Genomic DNA, 13,690 nt, shown 5'->3' with positions numbered 1-13,690 from the left:
TGGTTAATACAAGAGGAAAAAGGAATCTAGAATATTCAAAGGTATGTCATAGAGCACCCTGATTTGCCTAGGAGGTGAAACACTTGGGTCTTCTATGGCGGAAGAGTATTCTGCTTCCTAATAGATAGGAAGATCCTTATACAAATTAAATGCATTGTAGTTTGTACGTTCAGTAAGCTCAGTGTTGAAAAGGTACTGGGCATCGTGATAACAAGAAGAAGAGATTGGTGGCTGATATTTGGAACCTACTGTCAGAGTTCTAAGAGGACTCATTCTCTTCCTTAATTGCAGGTGGTAGAGGAAGTATTCATCCATTCGGTCATTTGAGAAGGATGAATTAGCTACCTAATATCTTAGAGGCTCTGTGCTATGTGATATGTATGGACTAGTGCACAAGGCAGATTTGACTTTTCTCTCCTAGTTTTTGCTCAGAGAAGATAGACAAGCAGATGTGTCATCACTATTATTACATGTGTGCAAAGGGAAAGGGGTGCTGAGAGAGGATGTGCAGAAAGCCTACACTTGGAAGATTGGGGAGCATGGGGAGGTAAATGAATGCTGAACCATCTAAATGATAAGTTTAAAGGTCACTCAGGAAAGAGGAGAGGGATTTGCAAGGGCCAGCCATGAGATAGAAACAGAAAGGTCAAGGTGATGATGAGGTATAGAGAGGAAGAGGGGAGTTCTATGAGGTGAAGACAGAGAAATGAGGCCCTCTACCACAGGACCCCACAGACCATGTGCAGGATTTCTGACTTGGTCCTAACAGTCTTAAATCTGAAGCAGGAGATCGATGGGATCCAATGTTTACATTACTAACAAATGTTCCTGCCCAGTCTGTGAAGAATGGATTAGAGGTCAGAGGTACAAAACTACTGTTAGAAGGCCAGGTAATAGTGATAAGATGGAGGAGGTGCCCAAGAAAAAAGGAAAGAAAGAAAGAAAAAAGAAAAAAAGAAAGAAAGAAAGAAAGAAAGAGAAAGAAAGAAAGAAAGAAAGAAAGAAAGAGAAAGAAAGAAAGAAAGAAAGAAAGAAAGAAAGAAAGACGAAAAGAAGCACAGATTCAGAAGCTATTTAGGAATAAAAATAGAAATGAATAAAAGATTGAACATGGGAGATAAGGAAAAGTCTGATAAACAAGGCTGACTTCCAGGCTTCTGGCTTGGGCATGGAACGGTTGGTATAACCTTGCCCTAAAATGGAAGAAAATCAAGATGGAGTCAAGGTGAGCTATGGCAGATCAGAAGGAGGATGATGTTAAGGGTGACTCAGAAGCATGCATCTGGGCAACTGTTACATGTAGTGAAATTAAAGACTCCAGGAATGTGTGTTTAAGCCTTGTGAGGGAGTGTTTGTGTTTAATCACGGTCAAGTATCACAGTACCATTTAAAAACTTGTGGCTGTTCATGACTCTCTACCACAGATCAAGGATTTAAATAACTTAATCAGTAGCTTGGCAATATTTGTCACTCGGTTATAATACAGCATTGTTTATTTAATCTCTCGTCCCTCTTCTCCCTGGTTTGTTTCCCCACAATCTGTGTCTTCTGTTGATCTAGATGATGATATTGAAAGACATTGTCAGTGGGGTCAGATTCCATAATTCAAATCCTGATGTTCCTCCTTGCTAGTTGTAGGATTCTGGCAAATTGGCCAAACTCTCTGTATATATTATACTATATTATATTATATTGCATTATATTATATAAATTACTTATATATGATATTTTCCACCTATAATACTACTGCAGGGGTTTTGTGACATTTTAATAGGTAAATCTATCTAAAAGTCTGATACACTAGTAAGTCTATGGTCAGGTACTCAAAAAGATAAAATGACTACTGCCCTATAGTATCAAAATGTCCTTGTTCTATCCGGACACTCTCTCATCTGGCAAACCAAGGTGGTAAATAGATTCTCCTACTCTACCCTTTGGTGAGAATAGAAGATGGTATCATTCTCATTTTAACTTAATACGTATGTCACCATCACAGGGAAGCCTTCTCACTTCCCTTTCTTACTTCTTGGCTTGACCCTCTCCAAAGAACAAGAGAGCCTACCCCTCCAGACCATCACTGAGGCCGAAAATTTCATCCTCAGGTCTCTGCTATTTCCACTTACTCACCTTAAAAACCAAAGATGAGGAGCTCTTTTTGTATATATAGAGGCACATTAAATTTTCCTCAGGTTCCATCTGTGTGGGTTGGAGGTAGGCTCCTGCCTACACAACTTTCCCTTTTAGAAGTATGCAGACCCAGAAATAGTGCCCTGGCCTTGGGTGCCCAACATGCTTTTGACGGAAACATTTGAGTAGTTGTTTATGTGGACATGGTGTTAGTTTCAGCTGCCAATTTTAGAATTAAATGGCTTACATTACTACAAAATGTTAGCAGAACATGTTTTCCAAAATAAATGTCATTAAATCTACACTCCCACCAACTGATTAGAGACTTGAACTCAGAAAATATGGCAAAAACAGCAGAGCAGCAAAAGCAAGAAAAACACATGCTCACTTCATATGGTAAAAATGACTCTTCTCTTCGTCTCTGGAAAGCACATGCACTTGGTGAATGAGAACAGTGAATTCTGCTTCCTCCGAACATAGGGAAATCCCACAAAGTGCCTATCTATCTTTTTCTAGCTCATAGTGCATTGGATGTTACTGAATTTACATTTTCGTGACTTAAGTTTACCCTTTTAAATTAACACCAACTCTTTTTTATTTATAATTTAAAAATAAACCTGATCAGAAACCCTGAAGAATACACTTTTGGTTAGTCAGAGGAGCAATACACCTGAGGAAAGTTTCACTAAGAGTCTCGAATATATTTAAGTATTGTCTTCTGGAGCTCAGGATCCCACCTATCTTCAGAGAGGTTATCTTTATAGTTCTGAGAGTTAATGAGCCATGAAGGGATCATTTAAGGGCTGAAGTCACAGCAGTGGGCATATGAGTTTGTCACTGTGATGACACTTTTTGAAAATCATCTCAATTTGTACCACGTACTTTGAGAAGAGGGGAAAAAAATTATACCTTATTTCTACCCATTACCTCCATCTGGGATATAAGCAATGTCAGATTAAACATATGGCATATAAACAGTAATTTAATTAAATGTGAACAAAGCCCTTTCATACACCATATTTAAATTTTGAAATGTAGCCCAGTTTTCTTTCTATTTGAAATATATGAACCAACAGTGAAAGAAAGAAAGGAAAGGGAAGGGAAGGGAAGGGAAGCAAAGGGTCACATATTTAATGACAGATGTGATGTTGACATGTAAAGTACTCTTGATATGTGATAGGGCCCGACTCTGTCAATAACGTTAAGCTATTTTAAGTATGCTCCACTTTGGCACACAATAGAGTCGAGTGTTTTTGTCCCATCTAACCTATCATTTTAAAAAAATTGCTAGCATAACTTCCTTGTGATTTCATCCAATTGTAGCACTATAAATAGTTTGATTTAAATCATGCGGTGTGTTTTAAAGAAATTCCAATCACAAGCTAACCAGGAAGCGCTTATATAAACTTAGAGGTTGTCTTAGAAGTTTCTGGGCACATCAAAAAATAAATATGTTTGAAAAAAGATGAGTTTGTGAACACTGCCAGTACAGAAGATTTGAAATTTGTTTAGCTGTCGGTGCCTAGGTGGCTCAGTTGGTTAAGTGCCTGACATAGGGTCAGGTCATGATTCCAGGGTCCTGGGATCAAGCCCCCTGTTGGGCCCCCTGCTCAGTGGGAAGCCTGCTTCTCCCTCTCCCCCTCCCCCTGCTTGTGTTCTCTCTCTTGCTATCTCCCTCTGTCTCTGTCAAATGCTCTTGCTCATGCTTTCTCTTTCTCTCTCAAATAAGTAAATTAAAAATCTTTTTAAAAAATTTATTTAGCTAATTATGGAGTGATTCTTACAACAAAACTGAAGAATTTGACTAAAGACTCCCATAATATTAGTAGAATAATTACCAAATATCCTCAATGATATTAATAGAATAATTATTAATAGACTAGTGAGTAGAATAATAGGACAGAATCCATCAACTTGGCCAAAAAGGCAAAAATGGAAACAGATTACGAGAATCCTCAACTATTTTTTTTTTCTTGATGGAAACCATCAGAATTCTGCAAAGATCCTACCCCTACTGCACAAAGTAAAATGTCTGAGGCAGATAAAATGGTATATAGGAAAGATCATCCAATAGATTGTTTTATTTTTTTGGAAAGCCTTCACATTTTAAACAAAGTCATTTATTATCTCTTGTATTCTGATTGCCCAATTACAACCTTTATTCAAGCATTATACTACTTATGATGAAATGGATTCTTCACAGCCCCGTCCCTGATTCTCGTACAATAAGTTCAGATAAAACCCTTCCTGGAAACTTGTGTTAGTAACATAATTAGGTCAACCAGTGGAAGTGTAACAAGGCTTTCAGAAAGAGGTCTCAGCCTGGTTGTTCCTGCTACTCTGTCTGACAGTGTCGCGTACTATATATACATTTAAAACTCATGATGGCTTTTGGTTCGGTTGTCTTCAGCTTCCATCTTCTAGAGAAAAAGACCAATAAAATTCAAAACGTGTTTTGCCGAGCACTTTTTTCCATTAATTTTTAAAACCAGGCATCTGGTGAGGAAATAAAATCCGTGTGTTGCTGACTCATTTATACTTAACTTACCAGAATGTTCCTTTTGAAAAGAGAAGTGACATCCAACAAGTCTTCTGAGCCTTTTTTTCTTTTAGATATTAGTCCCATCTTGTCGACTCCCACCTCCCAAGGTTCAAGGTTGGTTCACAGCTTTGAACCCATATGCTGAGAATGAGAATGGAACCTCGCAAAACAAACATGCGTTACTGGGACCCTTTGAGTTTTGGGTGTGTGGGTGTGACATTTTGTCACCGCTACTTCAACCTCGAGTTACACTGGGAATGAATGAGGCAAGTGGGGAAAAAAACGGAAACTTTAAAAAGAAGAAAGGAAACGAGAAATGACTAACTCACTTGGGATGTGGTGCAGGACAGAACGCTGGGCGGGAAGTAGAGAGAGGCCCCATGGTCGCTCTGCCCAGCTCTGACACTAGCTGGGCCATAGCCAGGGCCAACCGTCATCCATCCAGTCTGAGCAACGAAATCCACAATTATAAAAATAAGAGTGTTAGAATTTATAAAGTTGAATGAGGTGATTATTGTGTTTCCTTCTGCCCTTGATACTTGTATTATTTTATGAATTTATCCCTGAACAAGGAAGCAAGCCAAACCACTCTGGGAGCTCATGATCATGATGGTGCCCCAGACTGGCCCTTCCCCTCCTGCTGTGTCAGTCTTTCCCTTCCCCAAAGTGCCCCCAGAACATTCCCCAGTCCCTTGGCCACTTCCGTCCCTCCAGCATCAGGCTCCTGTTGATCCACTTCTGTATCATATTCCTGTTGATTCCTTTCTAGTTCATGTTCCCTTGGATCTACTTCTCTGAATCTTGAATCTTGAATCTTCTGCTTCCTTCTGAGGCCATTCTTGGACATGAGTTGGTTCCTGTCATGTTTACCTGGGATTTGCCCTCAGAACACCTTCGATGCTTTGCAGTCGGTCTCTGAACCTCTTGCTGTCTTCAGTCACAAAAGGCCAGCTTCCTGCCTCACACAGCTCTCAGAATATGCGTGTATCATGAGAATTGTTCTAGATTTGACTGTGGCTTTCATCAAGTGCAAGAGCAGACAATCAAACATTAATCTGTGATAACTTTTGCTCAAGTGCTCTGGTCTAGAAACATATTCAAGTTGGAGGGAAAGAAAAATTCTTTCCAGCCGACCTCTGAACATAGAGGAGCTGTTGGATGGATACGTGTTTAATACATTTTTCTGAAAAGGAAAGAAGGTCACTGGGTCATCAGGAGTTCCAAAAATTTCCTTTGTCTTTTTTCATAGAAAAATTAACCTATTGGCTTCTACACAGTGTTTAGTACACATGGACTATTGTGGGGCTCTTTGTGCTGACCTCAAAGTTCTTTTATTTAACGAACATTAAACAAATAAATTATGATCTATATTATTGTGATATATATTGCGAGTCCCTTAATTAAACATCTTCATATTCTAAAAACTCCCATTACACTTGTGATGATTTTGATGTTTTCTGGTCACTTCTCATGTTTTTCCTTTTAAAAAATCTTGCCACCATGTGTGTGGAAAGTACTTTGCCAAGTTTTAAACTCTGGAATCTCCTCAGTTGTCCGTTCAGAATCAGGCTTAAGCTCTTCCAGGTTCTACTTACTGCTAGCTGATGATGACTTCCTTATCCAAATGGGGGAAAGACTTTTGAACATATATTAAAATGTGTGTATGATTTCTGAGACATCAGATAGCTGGAATAACAAGTCAACATTTTGATGAGTTAAGTGTAAATTAACTAAAAACACATGTGGTAAATTCTCCTTGAAGCACAGATGGTTTGAGAAACCTAGAAGTGCTTGGAAAAAATATGGCTTTTATTTTCATGAACCACCCCCCAAGTTTGAAAAAGTAATTGAAGATTAATTTCCATATCTTTCCAGTTGTTGCTTTAGATTTTTAATAGATTATATCCTTTTCTTTTGTTTTTAACCTGGATCATCTAAGGAATGAAAGTCCTTTCTTCTTCCCTCTTCTCTTTCCTACTTGAGGATGAATGGTCATCAGAGGCAAGAAACCAATCTTCTATGGGCAGAGAGTGCTAATCTGATAAATATCAAGACACCGGTCAGCCATGTTTTCTTATGGAGGACACCCTGGAAGTAGAGATAAAGCTATCTGAGGCTCTGTTTTAACCCTATTTCCTTTGTTTTGGTAGTGGTATCTTTTTTACTATCACACTGCGAAGTGTGGATCCTCTACGGTAGACATAGACATGTAGCATGACCTATCCTCAGCCTACTTCAATTCTGGCCTCTGGGCTTCGATTGGATCAAGCATAAAGAAGGCCATGGGTTGTGAGGCGAGTTCAGGGTTTCCTCACTGGCGTTGAGGCTGATGCCCAGTAAATAATAAAGTGATATTTTCCTTAGCCTTCTTTGAACATATCTCTTTTGCATAAATCTTCTAGAAAGAAAGAATAGTGAAACCAAAGCAAGATGCCAGCTCTCTAGTCCAAAGAAAATGAAATAAAGGCAGTATGTTATGGAGCATCATCTAACACCACTACATTATTACTACTTCTGATGTTTAGAATACTGATACTGTACCAGTATTCAAAGTACCTCCTCCTAATGTCATTAAACTTTATCTGACAATAGTAAGATATTTTCTATAAAACTTGTTCATCCAATCATTAATTTTTCCATTTTAGTGTTTTTTATTCACTTTCTTGAATTATAAAAGTAATATGTACATGTTTACCATGCTGTATAAATTCTAAAGGAAAACATGATCATATCATACCAAATCATGTCACTACTAATAATCATATCCCTATTCATGGAAGCATTTCTACTAGGCTGATGTATTATTTCAAGCTCGTTCTCATGTTGGTGCATGTGTATGAGTAGTTTTTGATGTTTTTCGCAGAAAAAACATAGTTCACACTATACCACATTATTTTTCAACTCAGTATCTTCATTCAAAAGCCCATTCTGAAAGTTTGCTGGTTCAAACACATCTCTTTAAATAAGAGGTTTAAATAAGAGCTTAATCTTCAGGGCACCTGGGTGGCTTAGTCGTTAAGCATCTAGCTTTGGCTCAGGTCATGATTCCAGGGTCCTGGGATCGAGTCCTGTATCAGGCTCCCTGTCCAGTGGGGAGTCTGCTTCTCCGTCTCCCTCTGCCCCTCCCTCTGCTTGTGCTCTCTCTGACAAATGAGTAAATTTTTAAAATCTTTTTTAAAAAAGAGCTTAATCTTCTATATCATTGTTACCTGTGATATGTTCAACCATTACATAACTGATAGACTTCTGCATCATTTCCAGTTTCTCACCACACTGAAGAGTTTTGCTGTACAAATCCTTGCACATATGTCCTTGTACTCTGGGGTTTTGATCTATGCAGTATTGGTGCTCAAAAAAGGGATTGGTCAGCCAACTAGTGTGGATATATTTGATTCCTAAAAGGCATAACTACATTATTTTCCAGAAAGAAATGTAGAAATGTTTAGAACATCCACTTCTCTGTATTCTCTTTTTATTTTTGTATATTTGATGAATGAAAATAGTTTTTTGTTTTTATGAGTTATTTTCTAATCCATTAATTTCAGTTTTGTATTGCTGAATTTTTTATCAGAATTTATTTCTATTATTTAAAATAATAATGATAATAAATTCCATAAAGAGAACATTGCTAATGCAAAAATTTAACACAAATCAAAAAAGAATGAGTTAGGCCACGTGTTGACATGGGAAGAGGTCCACCACAAACTAAGTAATTAAATCAAGATGCAAAACAAAATGAGTAATACAGATTTTACTATATGAAGCGAAACAAAACAAAACATCCCTCTTAGATTAATTTTGAAAACAGTGCTCACCAAAATGATAACTGGACTGCTTCTGGGTATTTGGAGAGAAAAACTTCCAAGTTTTACTCTGAAGACTTATTTCTACTGTGTACATTTGTATGAGTGTATATTATTTTGTACCTAAAAAACAATATAAAACCTTTAATTGATAAAAAGTAGCTGATTACAGTATGGCTTATAATGATAAACTCCTTTCTCTGGACCATAATACCTCCATTTTCTCCCCAGGGTTGGTATTAATATGTTGTACTGAATTTGACCTTGTTTCCTAAAAACTGTCAAGCTTGAGCTGGTATGCTCCAGATAGGATTAATGTCAGTGTGAAATTGTTCTGGCTCTGTAGTCCCAACACAATCTCATTAAGAGCAGGGAGTTTAGGTCACATTATTCAGGTAAGAAAATCAACATCAAGGTCACACTTCCAAGTGGAAAGGTTGTACCTGTTAAAACACCATCTCAACTGCTAAGTTGCTGTTCTCTTAAACTTCACTGTAGGTGTTGATATTTGTCAGACCCCTCTGACAAATTTTGACATGAGCCATGCTCAATATTTAGCAGTGACATATATATGAAACTAATTTCCAGTTGGTTCTGTGGCATAATTTTATTCTTTCAGGATATTACTGTCATTTGTAATTTTTCATTCTGGGTGAAGTATGACCTGCTCTAGTTAATTAGGTGTTTTAATCACTTAAGTTCAAAATGCAGTAACATGAACAAAAAGCCAATTCTGTTCTTTCTTTAGTTAATCACTGAAATATTTAAAGTTGTATTGTGCTGGTAAGTGAATACACAAAATGATCAGTAAAATGAATAGAAAGTCCAGAAATAAACATTATATTATATATTGTATGTTACTTTATCATATATTTCCATGTGATATTGTATAATATCATAAAGTTCACACCTCAAATAAGTGGAAAAAATGGTTTATTCAGTAAGTGGTCACAATACAACTAGGTAACCATCTGGAAAAAAATTCAGTATCTACATTATACATTGTTCTAAAACAAATTCCAAATGGCTCAATCATTTCAACACAAAAGAATGAGACCATAGAATTACTAATAACTTGGGAGAATTATTTTTATAATCTCAGAGTAGAGTAGGCTTTGCAAATATGCCATGAAACTAAAAATTAAGAAATGATTAATTAGATAACAATAAGAAATTTCTCCATATCAAAATACACCATACACAGGCTAAAAGACAAATAACAAAATATAATATCAAAATGGCATATCCCAAATTAAGAGCTGATACTTTTAATTGATGAAAAGCTCCTGAAAACCGGTATGACCAACAAGCTGGTAGAAGAATGGGAAAAAAGGATAAAAACATTTGAAAATTTAAAAGACTCTTAGAATCTTACACAACATTCAATTTCACTTGTAAGAAGAGAAATGCAAATTAAAACTTCAAAACACTATTTTTTACTTCCCAATGTCAAAGATCAAGTTCATACACCCTGCTGGTAAAGGCAATGGGAGGCAGACATTCCTATTTATGTTGATAAGACTAAAAGAGCAATTCTCTTGCAAAGAATTTGGCTATATCTATCTTAATGAATAATTATATGTGGTACAGCAATTGCCCTTCTAGGAATTTATTCTTCAGATTAACCTGGGCATGTCCAAATATGGAAAGAAATTTCATCAAATTACATCATTGTTTGCAAGGCAAAAAAAAATACTGAAACAACCAAAAGAGGTCAGGAGGGCCTGGTTTAATGAATTGTGTTACTTTGTTATATTTGAATAGTATGCAGCCATCAGGAAAAGTAAGCCAACTGTCTGGGTAGATATGAACTGATAAAGGGATATTAAGTTAAAAAAAAAAAAAGAAAAGAAAGTAAAAAAAGAAAAGAAAGAAATAGAACAGTGTGCCTGGTATGCTACAAATGGTTTTTAAAAGAAAAAAAAAAACTATATGTACATACATGGTTAGCCATAGAAAACTTTTGGAAAGATGATAGATAGATAGATAGATAGAGATAGGATTATCTCTGTAGCTGAGTGGCCAAGGACACTTAGGGTAGAAAAGAGATTTTTCTTTTACCATTTACCTTCTTACATTTTCAACTGCATCCGTTCCCTGGTATTCCAAATGTTGAAAGTATTCCAAGAAGCATTCTTTTTCCAATTTAAGGGTACCACCTCCCCCTCCTTCTTCCTGAGTTACTGACTAGATGCAGAGGAATGAGCTTTTCAAAGTACTAAAATATTCCCTCCACTTATTCAGGGCCAAACCTGGGAAACTGAGATCATTAAGTTTTACTGACATCCACAGCATAGAGGTAATGGGAGACTGTGAAGTAGGAGGAATTCCTATAAGATAGGAAGCAAAAAGAGAAACACATTCTGGGGCTTGGGGAAGAGCCAAGGAGAAAAGAATGAAGAATGAGAGTGTGGTTGTGGGGCCAAAACCCAAGAGAATGGGTAGAAACATCCAGATGCTATCACAGAAATTCTGGATTAGATTTCCTTGGTTCTGGTGGGTTTTTGTTTTGGTTCAGTTTGGTTCATTGGGCTTGGTCTGAGAAATTTCTATGCCTCTTAAAGAGATTCCATGGTCATTATATATAGTTCCTCAACCAGAGAGACCTATCTGAGTTTAACATAGCAGCACCAGCTTCCTCTAGCACATTTGTGGCAAGTTGAGGATCCACAACTTCCTCTATTCTCCAGTGGGAGGACAGAAAAGTCAAGAGTAAACTCATAAACCTGAAGATGACTGAGGTAGTGCCAAGGAGGGTATGGGGATCTTAGGACCAAACTCAAGGAAGGGACCATGAACTCAGAAGTCAAAGCCAGTACCATGCCAGAGGGACCCAGCAGGACCAGTCATTTGCAGGGAGCACCAGCTCAGGACACCCTGAACAAGACCTGATCAACCATTCTGCCATGGGGGGCATTAGGGAGCCAGCTAACACTTCGTAGCATAGACTTTCCTCCTGCGTTCATGAGAACCCTTGCAAAGCCCAACCTTTAAGACTATTATTTTTCCGTGGACTGAAAAGTTTATCTTGATACTCTGTGCTAAACTGTGACTAATATGTTTTAGGTGGGATCTGTCCCCACCATAAAAGAAAGAATGCCTTGATACAATGGGTAAGGAGTCTCCAGGCATGTAGGGATTGTAAAATATGCTGATTTAGTGCATCATTCCTCTTACATCACTGTATTATTGGTTTATTTGTTTGTCTGCTATAAATCACCTAAAGTTCTGTTAGGCGTAAGGAAATATATGGATATATTCTGAATGTAATGTTATAAAAATCAATAATTTTTGTCAAGAGCTAATAAATATTGCGTATTTGCAAATGAGAATTTTATTTTCCCCGAAATATTTATTTGATAGGTGAAAATGGCATAGGAAATATCTATTTTTATTCTTTGTTGGGATCCCCTTCTCTGTGACCTTGAACATGCAGCCAAGACTCTAGTAAAATTTCCATTTTTAGCTTGAACTGCTCTGAAAGCATCAACAGGTCATTTATCCAAAGCAGGGAAAAAATTGTGTGTGTGTGTGTGTGTGTGTGTGTGCGCGCGCGCACACGTGCGTGTGTGTGTTAAAGTTATATATCTAATAGCCACCAAAAAAAAGTCTTCAGGAAAAGCAGCAATCAACTATTTATAACCTTTCAAATCTATTTCCAAATATACTATGAATATTCTTGGAAGCCCCCAAAGTATTTCTTGACTTGTATATTCATCAAAGTGCTGGAAAATTACACAAGAGCAATCAGATAAGGCAGTTAATATGGCTGGCACCAATGTGACTGCTTTACTCCTCCCTCTATGATTAATTACAACTAAATTGATGTTACCAGCAATGATTAATTTACATCTTAGGTGCAAAGTAAATGAACTAAGCAAATTGGAATTGGCACTAACAATTTCTTGAGCTTCAGCAAAGCACCCAAATCATGGTAAGCTATTATGCAGAGAATAATTTCTCCCTCCAAAATGGTTAAAAGGCATAGGTGCAGACTTTATTTTTGTATGTAGGTGTATTTTCATGTGTCTTTTTGAAGCAAAGTTTAAATATAAAAAATAACCTTAGATTTTAATTTGGCTTGGATATACTGCATATATATGCATGGTGAGGCAACTGTCTGAAGTCTCATTTACTCAAAATCAATGCAAAATGTTTTCTTCCATCCTGATCTTTTAGTATTCAGTTTTCAGAACTTAGACTGGGTTATGTGCAGACACAAACCAACACCTGGCCCAGTTGTGTGTATCCAGTTTTCTCTTACTAAATATGAAGAGAATTATAACTATACAAAGCTGTTAAATGGAATAATAGCTGAGATGCCCTGGTACATAGCAGACTTCTTAAAAGATGGCCCAGTAGTTTCCAGTATGTTCTCCTGAACAGAGGAAGGGGAGTCTCCTAGAGGCTTCCCACACCCTGCCAATGCACCTGCATATTTACTTACAGATCCAAGTGTGGAGGAGAAGAAAAGCCTAAGGGACGCTGTTGTTTCCTCCAAACGAACTGAGAGAACAGGAACATGTACGGAAGATGACTTTGTACCAAAATGACGTTGAGACACAACATGCAAATACCTAATCTCTTCTCAGAGGGAGGATCAAGTTCCAATCAATCGGATATTTTGAAGAAACAGAGCAACATAGTTATTAGAGTCATTAACATTCATCTGGGTATAACACATGGTTTAACTGTAAGAGCCCTGGGAGAAATTGACTGAAACATAGAGAGTCAGACTACGAGCCAGAGCTAGGCTTGGTTTGGAAAGTACTCTCTGGTTTTATAAAATCAATAACGTACATTCTCAGCCTGCAGAATTTACAAAATTCCCAGATAATACCACTTAACCCAGTTGAATACCTTTTTTGTTTCAAGCAAGATTTCTCCCAAAGACATGTAACTCAACTGAATTAAATGGGATAATCAGATAAGCTTCCCAAAGCTTTTCGCTTGTCATTCCTTAGAGCACAGACCATATTTTAGTAATTTATTCATATCAGGTACTTAGAATAGTGCCACCTGGCATGGAGGAATTGCTTGATAATTCTTTGTGAAATCAATACACGTTTTATTCTTTCAAGATTCAGAATTATTGGACAATTGATGGTTGGAAATGGTGAATTTTTAAAAAGACACTATGACAACTATCTTTATCATTTTTAATTAACCTTTGGCCAAATTTTTTTCACTACAGAGTCACATGTACATCTTAATTAAG

Source organism: Lontra canadensis, unplaced genomic scaffold (assembly GCF_010015895.1).
Source record: "Lontra canadensis isolate GAN:19392208 unplaced genomic scaffold, GSC_riverotter_1.0 scaffold4, whole genome shotgun sequence".
Lineage (NCBI taxonomy): Eukaryota > Metazoa > Chordata > Mammalia > Carnivora > Mustelidae > Lontra > Lontra canadensis.
This window is presented reverse-complemented; position numbering follows the sequence as displayed.